General features: G+C 38.5%; 1 protein-coding gene across 1 annotated transcript in view; it reads left to right on the top strand.

The window, feature by feature from the left end:
* The window catches only part of Lrp1b (LDL receptor related protein 1B), a 2,037,254-nt gene that overhangs the window by 1,287,457 nt on the left and 732,993 nt on the right, over positions 1–16,804 (top strand). The window lies entirely within an intron of this gene.

Genomic DNA, 16,804 nt, shown 5'->3' with positions numbered 1-16,804 from the left:
TAGTGAATGTCATAATTAAGGTTTTGTTATTTATGAGACCAAGTGTCTCTTATAAACATTTAACGGGGACTGGTGAATAGTTTAAGAGGTTTAGTCCATTATCCTCATGGTGGGAAGCATAGCAACATGCAGGCACACATGGTGCTGGAGAAGGAGCAGAGAGTTCCACCTCTTGATCGGCAGCTGAAGAGGAGACTGTGTGTCACACTGGTCATAGCTTCAGTATAAGAGACCCACAGTGACACACTTCCTCCAACAAGACCCCACCTACACCAACAAGACCACACTTCCCAATAGTGCCACTCCCTTTGGGCCAAGCATTCAAGCACAGGAGCCTATGGGAACCAAATCTATTCAATTCACCATAGGAAGTTAAAACAACATAGTAGTCATTGAAAAGTATTAGCTAATAAAACAATAACAAAAATTGTTATCTTTATCATTCAACAGACAATTTCTATTAAGAATTCGTTTATTATCCCAGGAACAGAGAGACACACACAGTATATACTCACTTATATAGACCTATAAGATACGATAAACATTCTAAAATATGTGCACCTGAAGAAGATAAACAAGAAAGAAGACCTGGAGTAAGATGATCAATCCTCACTTAGAAAGACAATGGGATGGACACAGGAAGTAGGAGAAAAGAAGTAACAGGACAGGAGCCTACCACAGAGGGCCTCTGAAAGACTCTACCTAGCAGTGTCTCAAAGCAGATGCTGAGACTCATAACCAAACCTTCAGCAAAGTGCAGGGAATCATACAATAAAAAGGGAGGTTAATATGACCAGGAGAGGACAGGAGCTCCACAATGACAAAATATATCAGGGCACAGGAGTCCTATATGAGACTGATACTCCAACCAAGGACCATGTATAGATATAACCTACAACCCCTGTTCAGATGTAGCCCATGGTAGCTCAGTAACCAAGTGGGTTTCTCTAGTAAGGGGAACAGGAACTATTTCTGTCATGGACTCAACGACTGGCTCCTTTACCTCCCCCACTACCCCCTAGGGAGGAACTGTCTTGCTAGGCCACAGCATGTAGCAGCCAGTCCTGAAGATACCTCATAAGCTAGGGTCAGATGGAAGGGGAGGAGCAGATGGAAGTGCCCTAGCAGTGGACTTGGAAACGGCAGGGAGGAGATGAGGGAGGGAGGGTGGAATTGGGAGGGAATGAGGGAGGACTATGAAAACTAAAAATAAAGAAAGAAAAAAGAATTTGTTTATTAATTCCATAAATATTTATTGAGTACTAAGGGATAACTAAAATGATTAAAAACCCATGGCCTCTCTCTAAATAGGTGGAATGCACATGGACAAACAATAATGGGCTTTATTTAAGGTGGTGGAATCTGCAGAATCACACTGTAAAAGCTTAGTTTTCAAAGGTTTTCCTGAGCAGATGCATATGTCTTCTCCAACATTTGACAACTCACGTGACTGTTAGTGTCTCGAGGATTTTCTTCCATTGTGGTATCCTCTCTGTCTTTGGAAATAGGGGATAGCTCTTCATACTAGGTTTGTAAAAGAAGCTTTTGTGTGAATTTGCCAATTGATTCACTTTTATTTGGCCTGTAATTCAAGAATAATAGGCATGATCCAAACATGGTTCTTCAGTGTCCCTAAGCTCTGAGGCAAGGAAACATGAGAAAACACATTGTTGGTCTTGACATGATTACTAGTATTTTTTGAGGGGTGGGGTGAGGTAGGGCTTGTACAATATAGAAACTAGACAGGAAGCAGAAAATCACTTAAACCTTTTTCGTGTTTATTTTTGAATTTAATTGTCTTCAAATCAGGGAGATATTGAATTATTGATAGACCTAATATTAAATAGTATCTATCTCATCTTCCATTATGCAATGTCATATCCTCTCTTTATTTCTTTACCATGTCTCTCTCAATGTATTTGTTTCATGCAAATATGTGAAATGAAAATTCTTGTTATTAACTAAGCTTGGAAAAAATTGCATGTGGGATTTTTTCTTTGTTAATATAAATATTTGACTCATTCATCTGGAGGATGGTTGACACCTCATTACTGCACTGCAGTTTAAATCATTTGCCCTTCTCACATATGTCTCTTCAGGCTTCTCATAGGGTATGCATCTGTGGCCTGCTGGCAATGCCCCATAATATGCTTTGAAAGATAAATTGCCCCAAGTTTACTTGTTTTCTTCAGAGAAATAAGATCCTATCCCTCTTTTTTTATGCATATTTGCTGCAAGTTTAAAAGACCATAGCATATTAAGAAGTTTAAAGAGATATTTCAGCCTCACAAATACCCAGAGCCTCTTGTAGACTCCAGAGAGTGTTTCCTGTTGGATTATGATGTAAGAAGGCATTTGAATGTCAATAGTCTACTTTTGCAGAGGGACTCAGTTTCCCTACATATTGCTGCTTTAAAGGGCAAATTGTCAATGTACCCTTCTTATGTTGTAGAGCACTGAGGAAATGATTGAGCAAATCTGCATGATTCGTGGAAATGTTTCAAGAAACACAAGAGAACTTATTTTAAGTTTCATTTTTATTTTTAGTGTGGAATTGTGAACTATAAAAGGATTCTGTAACCAAACATGCTATGTGATGAGGACGGGGCACAGGTATTGAGGAAAAATCACATTCTAGGATGGCTTTAAAGCAAAACATTCCAGAGTATTTTGAATAAAATTATTTTCCTGCTCTATTATTTTGATTATACTTTCTGGTATAGAAGCCATGATATAATATTGCCATAGAGAGGGAAAATTAATATTATACATAAGACTTTTGAGGCTAGTGACAAGGTAAAGATTTTATGTAATTAGTCATATAATTCAGTTTCAAAACCTTCTGTGGAAGAAAGAACAGAAGTTCTGGCTTGAGGTTGAAGATTGCCTGTCAAAACTCATTAAATCCCCCAAATAATTGCTCAGCCTTTGCTGTACACTTCCTGGAAGACCGAACATATGGTACAAGCCCTCTTGAGTCAAGTTCCTTTCAAAGGAGGAAAGCAGTACACAAATGGAATTTTGCATATAGAATCTTTATTTTATATCATTATTACTCTGTGTCCTCTCTGACATCAGAGAGGAAGTATGTCTCTGGCCATTGTGATAGGCAACAATGTGATAGGCAACTCTACGAGAGTAAGCCTCTTCTGGCTCAATGAACATCTGTCCCTATGTCTGTTAATTTTATGTTGTTCAGGTTTCTCATTTTATAATTTAGTATAGTCAAAGGACACACAGCATCTTCATAAAGCTCTATTTTACACACACAAGTCAGAAAGGAAAGGTGAGACAGAGAAGGAAGTAAGAGAGAGAACATATGAGAGAAAGGGAGAGGGAGAAAAACGAGAAAATTATAGTAAGAACCCACAAAATCCACTTGACTTCTTCCCCTTCCTTTCTTTGGATCCTGTCTCTCATCAATTGAACTCTCTGTTTTGTTCTATTCTATTTCTTCTCTAGTAATTATGAACTTTGTGAGTTTTAGTTGTCTTAGGTGAATTATACATAAAATGGGAGAAGTACTTAAGAGTTCAAGCATGGCTGTTTACCTGTGTACTGAAAGATTCATATAAAAAGGCGGTTTGTATGTGTCTTAATTACTTTCCAATTGCTGTGACAAAGCACCATGACCAAGGAAACTTATAGAATAATGAGTTTATTGGGGGCTTAGTGTTTCAGAGGATGAATCCATCACCACCAATGTAGGCAGCAGACAGGCAGGCATAGCACTGGAGCAATAGCTGGGAACTTAAATCTCCTATACAAGCACAAAGCAGAGAGAGAAAACAAGAAGGTGAGGAAGGAAGGGAGAGAGAGAGCACACACTGGCGCTAAATGGGAATGGTGGCAGCTTTTGAAACTCCAATCACTGCTTCCCACAATAACCTACTTCCTCCGAAAGAGCCAAACATCCTAATCCTTCCCAAACAATTTCACCAACTGGGGACCGAGCATTCAAATAAATGAGCCTATGAGGGCCATTCAATTAAAACTGCTAACATTTAAAAATACAAATTGAGATCAATCTTTTCTTTTCTCAAGTGTGCAGCTCTGTAGGTGAAATAATAAAATAAAGACATTTTTGACATGCATAAATACAAATGCATAAAGTAATTTTTATCTCACTTTGACAGTTTAATTTATTTAAATTTTATTCTACTCATATGCTTTTTTTCAAAATCTCAGTTTTATTTCAACATTGTGATATAAGACACTGCTAATATGTGATTATTTCTCTGTTGGTCTCCTCTGAAAATATTTTAAAGTAGATATCTAATAATTTCGCATACTCATGATAGAGGAAGTGACAGGTTTTTCTCAAAATTCAGATTTCCCCTAAACTTTATAGTTTTGCTTTTGATGTTTTTGTTGGTTAAGATGATGCAGCTCCCAGGGAGGGTTACCCCAACCCCTGAGGAGCTGAGGAGCCTAGGAGTCTAAACTCAACTCCTTCTTTCTTCTCTTCATCTTCTTCCTCCTCACAGCAGGCAGTAAATCTCTTCAAAGAGATTTATTGAAAGGACAAATCCAGGAGAGGAAAGGTGAATCCGGGGAGTGGCTGCCTCTGCTCTTGGGAACTGGGGCAAACTCAGCCTTTCTACAGGAATTCTTTATATATATATATATATATATATATATATTATATATGTATGCATATATATTTAATACAGTTTATTCACTTTGTATCCCAGCTGTAGCCCCCTCCCTCACTCACTCCCAATTCCACCTTCCCTCCCTCTTCTCCCCCTATGCCCCTCCCCTAGTCCACTGTAGGGGAGGTCCTCTTCCCTTCCATCTGCCAGAGCCTATCAAGTCTCATCAGGACTGACTGCATTGTCTTCCGCTGTGGCCTGTCACGGAATTCTTAGGGGTGGAGCTTTCCGGGGCAGGGATTTCCAGTGTGTAGACTGGTAAAATTTCAAGACCTGAGCTGTGGGAAGCTTAGGGATTGGTGGGCTTTCCTGCTCAGGGATTGGTGGGGTTTTGTACGTAGCTCAGGGATTGGTAGGGTTTTTTTTTGTCCAGTCTTTTCACCTCAAATTTCCATAATCTGGGATGAGTCCTGGAGATGACGTTTATAGAGGTGTGGGGTGGTGGTGGGGGATGGGAATGTTGCTGGGCTGCTGGAGCTTCCTCAAGCAGAGGCCTGGCTGCTTTTCTACTCTGAGGGGTTATAAAGTATACAAAGTGTCCAGAATTTACAGAGTTCACTGTGAAGGCAGTAGACTGAAGCAGGAAAGGTGTTGGTATCATGGACAGCTCCATGGCGTGGCTATAGGCATCCGGAGGCAGGAAAGGTGTCAAGTTCTCATAGGCTAAGTCAGGACGAGTCACCATGGACAGCTCCCGCTGAGGAGTTGCCACAGAGCCGGAAGGAGTGGCTGACTGCCCTGAGGCCGGAAGGGGGAACTGGCTGGGAACTTGCTATTAGTTATTACATTGGCCTCTAAACATAGTTTGGAGGGTGCAGTGGGCCTTTAGGATTCCCAGATGTCACAATGGGGGCGGGGCGGCAGTGGGTCGCCACAACCTGTGGAGCATCAGAAACAGCTTGGGGTCAGCTTGGGGTGGGCTGGGACGGCCAAGGCTTGGAATTGCCTCAGCCTGGGACGTCTGTTGCAGTGGGCTTGGGGTGGCAGATCTCCTCAGCTCCAGCCTTACAGATTTTCCCTGAACTTCGCAGTTTTTCCTACATATTCTTCAAATATTTTTATTCTCCCTTTTAAAGGAACACCTGATCATGATTCGTTGCCGTTGTATTTTATATATGTCTTCTATCTGGCTGCTGGAAACACTTTGTTGCCTGCTGCCCTAAGTGAACAGTTTACTGATGCGGTGACACATATTCTCTTTTCTATATGCCAAAAAGGAAAAACCGCAATTGAAAACTATATATGCATTGATCTTCAATGCCGATTCATTGTCAGTAATGCTTGATCCAATCCATTAGGCAATCATGTAATTGGTCAATACATGTGCTTAAGCACGTTCTCATTTCACTGATCAAATGCTATTTTTATTTTAATCTATTTTTTTCTCTCACTTTGAAAACTTATGTTGTTCTCTCCCTAAATCTATTTTCTCAGTCATTCATTTATTTCAGGCCTTTGTTGTTCCCAAGTTATACAAAGAAACCAGAATATTCTCAACTTATCTTTTTGCTTTTGGGCCCAACGGTGCTACTATTTAATGCAATATGAATAATAATTGAATAATAGATTTATTCCTGGAAAACAAAATGTATATATGTTTTCAGAACCCATGACATATTTATCGACTCTTTATGAGTAGTGAGATCCTGGGTTATTCGTACATGATGTACCAGATCAGAGGATGTGCATAGTGATGTACAGATTACAGTGTTAATCTAATTCTGTTCACCTTTAATAAAATGTGATTTTCACTTATCTTGCAATTAGTGGAAATTTTAGTCCAGGATTCAATAAAATAAAAGTAGAGACTATATCTCATATATGGACTTTCAATGTAGTTGCTGGTATTTTTGAAATCATTTTTGCCTCTTCTATGTAAATAGTAAGTGCCAATGAGGAAAGTTCATTGTTGGTAAAATGGGGGAGGGGGGCAGAAAAATAAGTTCACATGTGTTGGTGACCGAGTGATCACCAGGTACTTTGTATTTCCCGCTTGTTCAAGACTTACAATACCTATGATTCACAAAGTTCAAGATACTTGTTCAGGATTTCACAGCTTGAGTTCTGCATAAAGATCATGTCTTTCTCCTTTGCCCAGCTGTTTACATTGTTATTGAGCATATTCTGTTTGTTCTAACTTTATGTGAATTGACATTTGTATTATATTATCTCCAGACATTTACTGTCTTACTCTGAATGATATACGTGGTTTTATGTAAAGATGAGAGATGAAAACACCTTTCTTCTTTACTGCAGGCCATTGTGATGAAGCTCTCAATGGGTGCTTAACAGACCCTGACCTTTACATTAAACAGTAGCAATAAGTCTGTCTGACCTTCCCTTAAATTTTAATCTCCTTTATCTCTCACAGTCCATCTTATTAAATTGATTCTGAAACCTTTCAACTGGAACAGCTGTGGACATTCCTACACAGACAATTTTATTGCCTCTCCCAAAAATGTTTTCCTGTTTGCTGTAGAGATTTTAAAAAATTATATAATGTGTATATGTATATATATATATATATATATATATATATTGTGTGTGTGTGTGTGTGTGTGTGTAGGAAGCCAAGAAAAGAACACAGACTATGAGTTGAATTACTTTGTCTTACAGATAAGGACAAGTATCCAGCTCAACAAAATCCTATCCCTCTTAGTCTGTAAAGAGCTGGTGTTTTGTATAAGGGGTACTGAGGCTGAAGCACTTAAATCAGGAAGATATTTTAAGCAGATTTTGACTGAAATGATCACCCTAACTGTTTTAGTGGAAGATGAAGGATACACTGAAGATACCAACAAACAACTAAAGCTAGACCAGTATTCTCCCTTGGGAGGCTGTGTGTACTCAGAATGGTTGTCCAAACCTAATTTGTAGCTAGAACTTAAGGCTGCTTGTTTAATACGGGAAAAGAAGTTTAACTGAAGGAACACAGCTTTGATTTCCCACCTTCCTCATGTGCATCCCAGTCAAATAGTCGAATAAATCAGCGAAGTCTAGTCTTCTCCACGTAGGAACCAAAACACCAAAATTTACTTTCCATAGTTCCAATCAACTATCTGGTCATTTTTCTATTATGAAAACATTCAAAAGTTAATGTCTATTTTCTTTTTATTATTTGGTACAATGCAAAAAAAAAAAGTTTACTATCTTAAGTGTTTTAAATGCATCTCCTTAGTACTACCCATCTTTGGAGCACCTCCTTATGCACAGCAGATGAATGGAACAATAAGGGCTTTTCTTCTGCACTTGTTTATCTAACCTAGGAGAAGTCCCTAGAGTCTGGCCCCAGGTTAATTCATTTGCATATTCCCTGCTGTTTTCAGGTTGACAAAGGCTTTTTAAGAACATCTATCACAGCACTTTCCCCTTCAGTTTCTCTGTTACTAAACTTTTGTGTTGATTGCTTTGTAATGAAGCCTCTAAATTCATTTTTTGTTACCTTTGTATAGAATATATATACTTTTGTATAGAATATCCTTTATTCTACCTTTTTGTTTGCTATTTTTTTTGTGTGTGTGTGATTTAGAGATTCTACCTAACCTCCTAACCTCCTAAGATGAATAAAAACTAAATAGGATTTTGGAAAAAAAATAAATTTATTTAGAAAAGAGAAACAGATGGCATGGTATATGTATGAAGGTCCAGTGTGAAGATCAGGGGATAATGGGGAAGAGGAGTTCTCTTCTTCCATAGTGCATCCAATAGACATATGGGTTGCCACACTTGCACTAAAAATGTAGCATCCAAGTTTTACCACGTAACTTACAAGATTTCTGTGGACATGGGTGGGAGAGAGTTCTGCCTGTATGGCTGTCATTTGAAGCAGACCTGTTTCTGCTGTTTCCTACACCATGGTGATATTCTGATTTCCTTTTAATAAATTTATTGAGATGCATAGGGGAAAAAAAAGAATAAAATACTGCCGGTAGTTATCAATACATTTGATTGAGAATGAAGTACTAACATTAAGTATGAGACAATTTGAAATTAAGTAATTGACAAAATCACAGTAATGTTTTTTGATTTTTCACCTTAGTAAAATTATAGTTTCCTCACAAAATACAATTCAGTGTAAATTTAAGCTCTACCTAATTGTTGAAAAATGTTATATCCATTGTCAATGAAATACAAACTGCATGGATTAACTTTATTTTCTCACAGATTGATTTATTTTCCTTAAAAAATGTTAATACTGAGATAACAACACAATGCTAATTATTAATAGATTTTATCCACAAGAAAAATTGTGTTTTCAAAGATAAATTATATCTTTAGATTTCATTTGAACCATAACACTGCAAACAACTTTTACATCAATAGCAAAGAATACTCATGGATTTTCAGTCAATTAAAAGAAAAAGACCATTTTTTCCTTCATTTTATATTCAATACAATATATCCTGATTATAGTTGCCCCTTCCTCTACTCCTCCCACTTCTTCCTCTTCTCCAGTCCCTGCAGGATCCCTTTCTGTCTGTCCTTAGAAAAGAACAGGCTTCTAAGAAATAACAAAAACATGACAAAATAAAATATAATAAGGTAAAGGCAAAAACTGTCACAACTATCACAACTATTCTGGACAAAGCAAACAAGAAGGAGGAAAAGAGTCTCAAGGGTAGGCACAAGGATCAGAGACACACCCATGCACAATGTCAACAATCCCATAATACTAAACTGAAATCTATACACATGCAGAGGACCTGGTACAGACCTGTGTCTGCCCTTTGCTTGCTGCTTCAATCTCAGCCTTGTTCAGTTGATACAGAGTCTCCTTCTCCTGGCACCTTCCATCCCCCCTGGCTCTCATACTCCACCTCTATTTCCACAGGGTTCCCTGAGCTCTGAGGGGAGAGATTTGGTGGAGGCATCTCACTTAGAAGTGAGCATCCCAAGGTCTGCGTGTGTGTGTGTGTGTGTGTGTGTGCTTGTGATATCTGGATGTGGGTCTCTGAATTGGTTTCTGTCTACTGAAGAAAAAGACTTTTCTAAAATTGGCTGATAAAAGCACTGATATATGAATATATATATATATATATATATATATATATATATGTCAGTATGTATCATTAGCAGAATAACATTAGGAGTTATTTTATCACTTTTCTTTAGAACAGTAGAACTTTTTCCCTAGGTATCTGGGCTATTTAGTTTGTTTTTTGTGGTTACCCTAGCAGTGTTGGTGACCAACACTGGGCATGAGTCATGAGTTCCATCTTGTTGAGTAGGCTTTAAGTCGAACAAGATACTGTTTGGCTACTCCCACAAGTTCTGGACCACCATTGCCTTACGATACGTTGGAGGCAGGGCAGATTGTAGGTTAAAGGTGTTGTGGCTGAGTTAGTGTCCAATTTTCTCTTTCAGTAGCCTATGGAGTACTTTCTTGCACCAAAGAGACTAGAACATAAAGCTAAATGTTCCATGCAGGTACTACCTTGACAAGCTATATGTGTGGGTGCTGTCCTCTGCACTGAAATCCAGAAGTTATACTGTGGGTAGCAATCTACTGTCTTGGCAACAGGCTAGGTCATTTGGGAAGTTCCATACAATCCCTTTGGCCAATATCTCATTTGAATATAAAGTAGCCCTGGTATTGGAAATCTTGTTTGGTGAGAAGAGATACAATTGTACCTGTGTCTTCTCATATCCTCTCCCTCAATGCTATTTCCCCTCCACCCCCTCTTTATCACCACATTCTCTTTCCCCCATCCCTAGTCCACCAATAGAATCTTTTCTAGTTACCCATTCCAAAGAGAAACCTTATATCTCCCTAGTCCTTTCTTCTATACCTAACCTTTTTAGGTCTATGGATCAAAGATTACCATTTAGTTAATGGCTAACATCAACATAAGTGAATACACACAGAAAGATATTTATAATTTTGGTACTGTGTTACCAAAACAAAGGATGATTTTTCTACTTCCATTTATTTGCCTATAAATTTCATGATGGCATTTTTCTTTTAAGTCTGAGTAATACTTCATTTTGGTAAATGTACAATGTTTTCTTTACCTGTTGCCCTGTTGAGGGATATCTAGGTTGTTTTCAGGTTTTGGCTACTACGAATAGAGCAGCAACGAACATGGCAGAGCAAGTGTCTTTGTGGTAGGATGAAGCATCCTATGGGTGTATGCCCAAGATCATGTGGTGTATCAATTCTCAACTTTCTGAGGAGCTGCCATATTGATTTTAACAGTGTTACACAAGTTTGCACTCCAACCCACAACGGATACGTTTTCTTCTTATTCCAGATCTTTGCCAGCATGAGATTATCTATTCTGACAAATGCAAAATGGTATCTCAAAGGAGTTTTGATTTGCATTTCCTGATGGCTAAGAATGTTGAACAGTTCTTCAACTATTCTTTCTTTCTATTTCTTAGCCACTTGAGATTTCTCTGTTAAGAAGTCTGCTTAGATCTGTAACAATTAAAATTCCATTTTAATTGAATTACTTACTTTTTTATTTTTGCTATCTAACTTCTTGAGTTCTTATATTTTGGATATTATTCCTCTACCATATGTGGAGTTAGGAAAAATATTTTCCCATTCTCTAAACTGTCATTTTGTCTGAATGATGGTGTCCTTTGCTTTACAAAAGGTTTTTAGCTTCTTCAGATCTCATTTGTTAGTTTTTAATATTAGCGCCTACACTATTGATATGTTCAGGGAGTCTTCTGTGACAATGCATTCAAGATTATTTACCTCCTTACCTTCTCTTCTATCTAGTTCAGTGTATCAGGTTTCATTTGAAGTTGTTGATCAATTTGGACTTGAGTATTGGGCAGGGTGGTAACTTTGGGTCTCTTTTCCTTTTTTCTACATGCAAACATCCAGTTTGAACAGCACCATTTATTGAAGATGTTGTCCTATTTTCAGTATAATTTCCTGACTTTCTTTTTAAAAAATCAGGTGTCCATTAGTGTGTGGTTTTATGTCTTGGTCTACAATTTGATTCAATTGATCAACCTTTCTATTTTCATGCTACTACTATCTGGTTTTTATTACTATACTTTTGTAATACAACTTGAAATTGAGAAAGATGAGACCTCCAGCAGTTATTTTATTATTCAGGGTTGTTTTAGTTATTCTGTTTTTGTTTTTTTCCATATGTTCTTTCAAAGTTTGTAAAAATTATGTTAGAATTTTGATGAATATTTCATCTAAACTTATTTTTTTATCACAATGGCCACTTTAAATATATTAATCCTACTGATCCATGAGCATGTGAGATCTTTCCATCTTCTGATAGCTTCTTTAATTTCTGTCTTCAAACACTTGAAGTTTTTATCATACAAGTGTTTCACTTGCTTGTTTAGAGTTACCCAAAGTTGTTTTATGTTATTTGAGGCTAATGTGAAAGGTGGAGTTTTCCTGATTTCCTATTTGTCATTTGTATATACAGGGGATACTGAGTGTTTGTCAGCTGTAGGTGTCCAGGTGGAATTTTTGTATATACTGGATCTCCATCAGTTTTCTTATTCCTCTATGTAAGGCTTTAAGTACTATACTGAATTTGTATGGGGAGAGTCTATGGGTTAGCAGGAATTGCCTGCTGGGACTGGGGGCTAGGATAAGGCCACAAGAAGGCAGTGGGAAGTAAAAAGGAGGAAGGTCTGAGGGATGCACAGGAGAGGTGAACAAAGGGGAAAGTAAGGCTTCAACAGGTGTTCTGTTGCAAATATAGAAATGAGACTTGGGAATTAGGTTTGGAGGGAGTTGTGAAATTTGCTCACTTGTTTCCCTTGCCTGATCAGCTGCTATGTTCATAAGGAATGTGTGCTGGTGTAGAAGACTGGGATATTGTGATCATTTGGAGGAAGGATGGAGGAGAGCTTTGTGATCTGTTGGGGATGGGGTCATAAGAACCAAGGGAGACTACAGCAGGTGTTCTGCTACAGAATTGGAGATAAGACTCAGAGCATTGGGACTGGAGGAGCAGAAGGAGATGTGAAGATTTGCAGTCAGCCTATCCTTACCCCTGTAATAAGTGGGGTTGGGTTAGCAGTGTTTGTCTGCTGAAGTTGGGGGTTGGTATAAAGCAACTAGTAGGGAGAGGGGGCTTAGGAGGGGAAGATCTGCGGGATCCACAGGGATGAGTACAGGGAGAAAGAAAAGGCTAGAGCAGGTACTCTATGGCAGAGCTGTGTTTGAGGCTGAGGAACTAGGTCTGGAGGAAGAGGGGGAAGGGTTGAAGATCTTCAGTTTGCTTACCTCCTACTCTGGCAGGGGTGGCTTGTGAGTTAGCAGGGTATGTTTGCTGATGTTGGGGGCTGTGTTCTGGACCAGCTCAGCTGGTATATTCTCAATAAATGCCTGTTGGCATTGAAGGCTTAAATACTGAGATAAGTTGGGGGAAGGAAGTTTGGAGGAGAAGATCTTTGTGATCCCTTGGAGATGAGGTCAGAGAAGAAGTGAAGACTACAGAAGGTGTTCAGCTGCAGCGCAGCGCTGAGGATAACACTGGGGATTGATTGTGACTGGAGGAGCATAAGGAGAGGTAAAGGTGTGCTGTCAGCCTATCTGCTGCCCTGGCAGGAGTTCCCTTTGGGTTAGCAGGGAGTGTCTGATGCAGCCGGCACCTGGGACAAAGCAACAAGTGGGGAGAGGGAGATTAGGAAGGGAAGATCTGTGGGGTCCACAGTAGCTGAGGCAAAAAAACCTCAGATTTAAGAATCTATACTCTTCCTACCAATTATTTATTGGCAAAATTAAAATAAATTGGATAAATGTACTGAATGTGATGAGAACATGGTTTGATAAAGCAAAAGCCTACTATTTTTATTGTTATCTGAAGAGAACTGTTAATTGGATGTATCAATACTTATTCCAAGATGACATTGTTTGGTTTCAGGCATTCCTCAATTCCTTCTTGCTGCAGGACAATGGTGGCATACCCTTCCTTCTTCACTAAACTTTCCAGCCCAGGGGCAGAGGGGTCCCTTCACTATATAATCCAGACATTTTGGTTATCTGTCCTCCCTATTCTCTGCTCTCCTCTCTTTTTCTGTATCTCTCCTCTTCTCTTTCTCCTCCTCCTTTTTCCTCTCAGGCTCCTCTTGCTCTCTTCTCTCTGTATCTCTCCAGCTCTTCTTCTTCTTCTTCTCTCTCTCTCTCTCTCTCTCTCTCTCTCTCTGTCTCTCTGTCTCTCTCTCTTTCTCTCAGCTGAGAGCTGCTCCCAATAATCCTGTATTTATATATAACTTCCCCTTTCAATTAGCTCATTCTGCTGTTTCAATCAGACATGGTTTCTGCATTAGAAGAATATTTATGATCTTGATGTCAGAGTTTTACAGTTTACTAGACAATATGGTTACCAACCAGAATTAACAGATAGTAGCAGGGCTAAGCTTCCTCTTGTACCTCTTTGTTTCAACAGATTTGAATTCAGACACCCTGAGAGCGCTTTACTTTCCAATGTCAGGTTGTGCTCCTCCGGTTTCACAATATCACAGTTACTGAGAGAGAAAGAACTGATACTGAGAAAGAAGAAAACAAAAACTAGAGACAAAAAGGCTATTTACAAAATAATTAATTCACCTCTCAATAATTGAGTAGCGTCCATGATTTCTTGGGAGTAAAGTAATTCACAATGGGAACACTGTTCTTAAAATAGCTTTCAAACTCCTACACAGCCCTTTTGAACTGTCAGCACTTCTTTCCTTATTTATTTGAAAACAACTAGATTTCATTTTATTCTCATTATCTAGGCCACCAAAATTCTCTAAGAAATAAATCTGATATTGAAAGTCATACACTTAAATACCACAACCATACTTACATGGGTAATCAGTGCCATCATGGGATTTCATCACACAGAGTTTTACCTTCAAATTTGAAGTTAAATTCAAATTTTTTAAAATTCAAATTTGAAAGTGATGCTTTATAAACCATAATCAGAAATTAAAACAATTGGGAAGAATTTTCTGTTTAAATTCAAATTAAAAATAGTGTAATCCTTGCCTGTTTCACTCCCTGACACTATTATTTAACATGGAAGCAAAGGAAGTCTTCAAAGGTAACAGTGGACATCATCCTTTGTACCCCTAAGATTATTCAAAACAATGAGCACCAATTCCCCAGGGCTGAATGAAATAAATGTCCACTTTCCAATAAAACTTCATCTATTGAACATATTGAATACTGGAATTGGTCTGCAGGTTTTAGTTTGTATGTTTTTTATGGAGAGCACAAGTAGCAGACTTATATTCTACATAACAAATACAAATTACCTTACGTAACTATACAGCTATATTTTATAGATTATCACACATATGGAAAAGTCAAAGCACCATGCAGAGAAACACAGTCTCAAATTAAGAAGAGGTAAAGCATTTAGACTTTTTAAATCTTATTTTTCTGTCTCTCCATGGACGTATGTCTCATGTATGTGTTAGGAGACATATTCTTTCCTGTTTAAAGATTTATTTATTTTATGTGTTTTCATGTTTTGACTTCATGTATATCCATGCACCACGTGTGTAATGGTACATAGAGGTAAGAATAGGATCACACATATCCTAGAATTGGAGATAGTGGGCCTCATTGTGGGATCTGGGAACTGAACCTGTGTCTTCTATGAGAATAGTAAGTGCTTTTAACAACATGACATCTCTCTATCCTATCGTACACAGTCTTCTACAAACCATGTTATTGCTAAAGATGAAATAAGATAATATCTTTTCTCTAATTTTTTCTTAGCAAATATTTCCCCCAAATTAGACAGGCAAATCAAAAGGAGCCCAAAATTTTTAGGGGTAAACTACCTAAAATGATGTAAAAATAAACTAAGGCTTTTTCCATTCTGTTGCTAAATAGGGGAGGCCACAAATCTACTGCAGACAGGTTTCTATGATGGAGAAAAAAAGCTAGAAAGGAAGATGACTGAGCCTGCTCAGTCAGGTAGCAGGAGTGAGGATTGAAAGAAAGAGACACAATGAGATAGATGTAAGGTGAACTTTAGTAAGAACTGAAGCTGGGTTTATTTTTCCCTCAACCCCTTTTATAGTCTAAAATGCTTACATAAGCAAAAACAGTATTTCTCCATCACATGAGTCAGAAAAATAATCAAATATTTGCTCAAAGTTCATGAGCCATGTCCTTCTTCCTTATCTCTCACCACAAGCCTTCCTTGTGACACATTTCATGAATTCATGAAGCATTCACTCTGAGCAGAGTTTCTTTGTAAAAACATTCCGATGGTAGAAAAACAAATTTAACTTGGCCAGAGGTAAATCTGAATTAGCAGCAGCATTCTAAGAGAGCTGCACCATCACTCCTGACAGAAAGTCTTGAGCAAATGCCTTTTATTGGTGAAGGAATCTTCAATACATACTGGTTCATTGAAAATCTAATATGCTCACTTTTAAGTGGATATTAGCCATATAATATAAAATAAACATACTAAAATCTAAAGTCCTAAAGAAGCTAGACAGGAGGACCCTAGGGAAGGTGCTTATTCTACATTCAGAAGGGCAAACAGGATAGACATCAAAAAGTGGGAGAAGACATGGAACAAGACAGGAGTCTTCCACAGAGGGCCTCTGAAAGGCTCTACCCTTCAGGGTATCAAAGCAGATGCTGAGACTCATAGTCAAAATTTGGGTAGACTGCAGGGAATCTTGTAGAAGAAGGGTGAGATAGAAAGATGTGGAGGGGATAGAAGCCCCACAAGGAGACCAACAGAGCTCAAAAATCTAGGTCCACAGGATCCTGCAGATACTGATGAATCAACCAAGGACCATGAATGGAGAAGACCTAGACCCCCTGCTCAGATGTAGCCCATGGGCTGCTTAGTCTCCATGGGCATTCCCTAGTAAGTGGAGCAGGGCAGTCTCTGACATAAACTCAGTTGCCTCCTCTTTGATCACCATCCCCTGGAAAAGTGGCCTTAAAAGGCCACATGGAAAAAGGATCCAGACAGTACTGATGAGACCTGATAGGCTAGGGTCAGAGAGTGGTGGAGGAGGACCTCCCCAATCAGTGAACTAGAGGAGGGATATAGAGAGGGAAAAGGAAGGTGGGTTGGAACCGGGAGGAGATGAAGGAAGGAGCTACAGCCAGGAAACAAAGTTAATTAATTTTTATGATTAATAATAATAATAATAATAAAATTTTTTAAAAAAGAAAAGCTAACAAGACAGCAGGACTG

Source organism: Meriones unguiculatus, chromosome 8, assembly GCF_030254825.1.
Source record: "Meriones unguiculatus strain TT.TT164.6M chromosome 8, Bangor_MerUng_6.1, whole genome shotgun sequence".
NCBI lineage: Eukaryota > Metazoa > Chordata > Mammalia > Rodentia > Muridae > Meriones > Meriones unguiculatus.
This window is presented reverse-complemented; position numbering and strand designations above follow the sequence as displayed.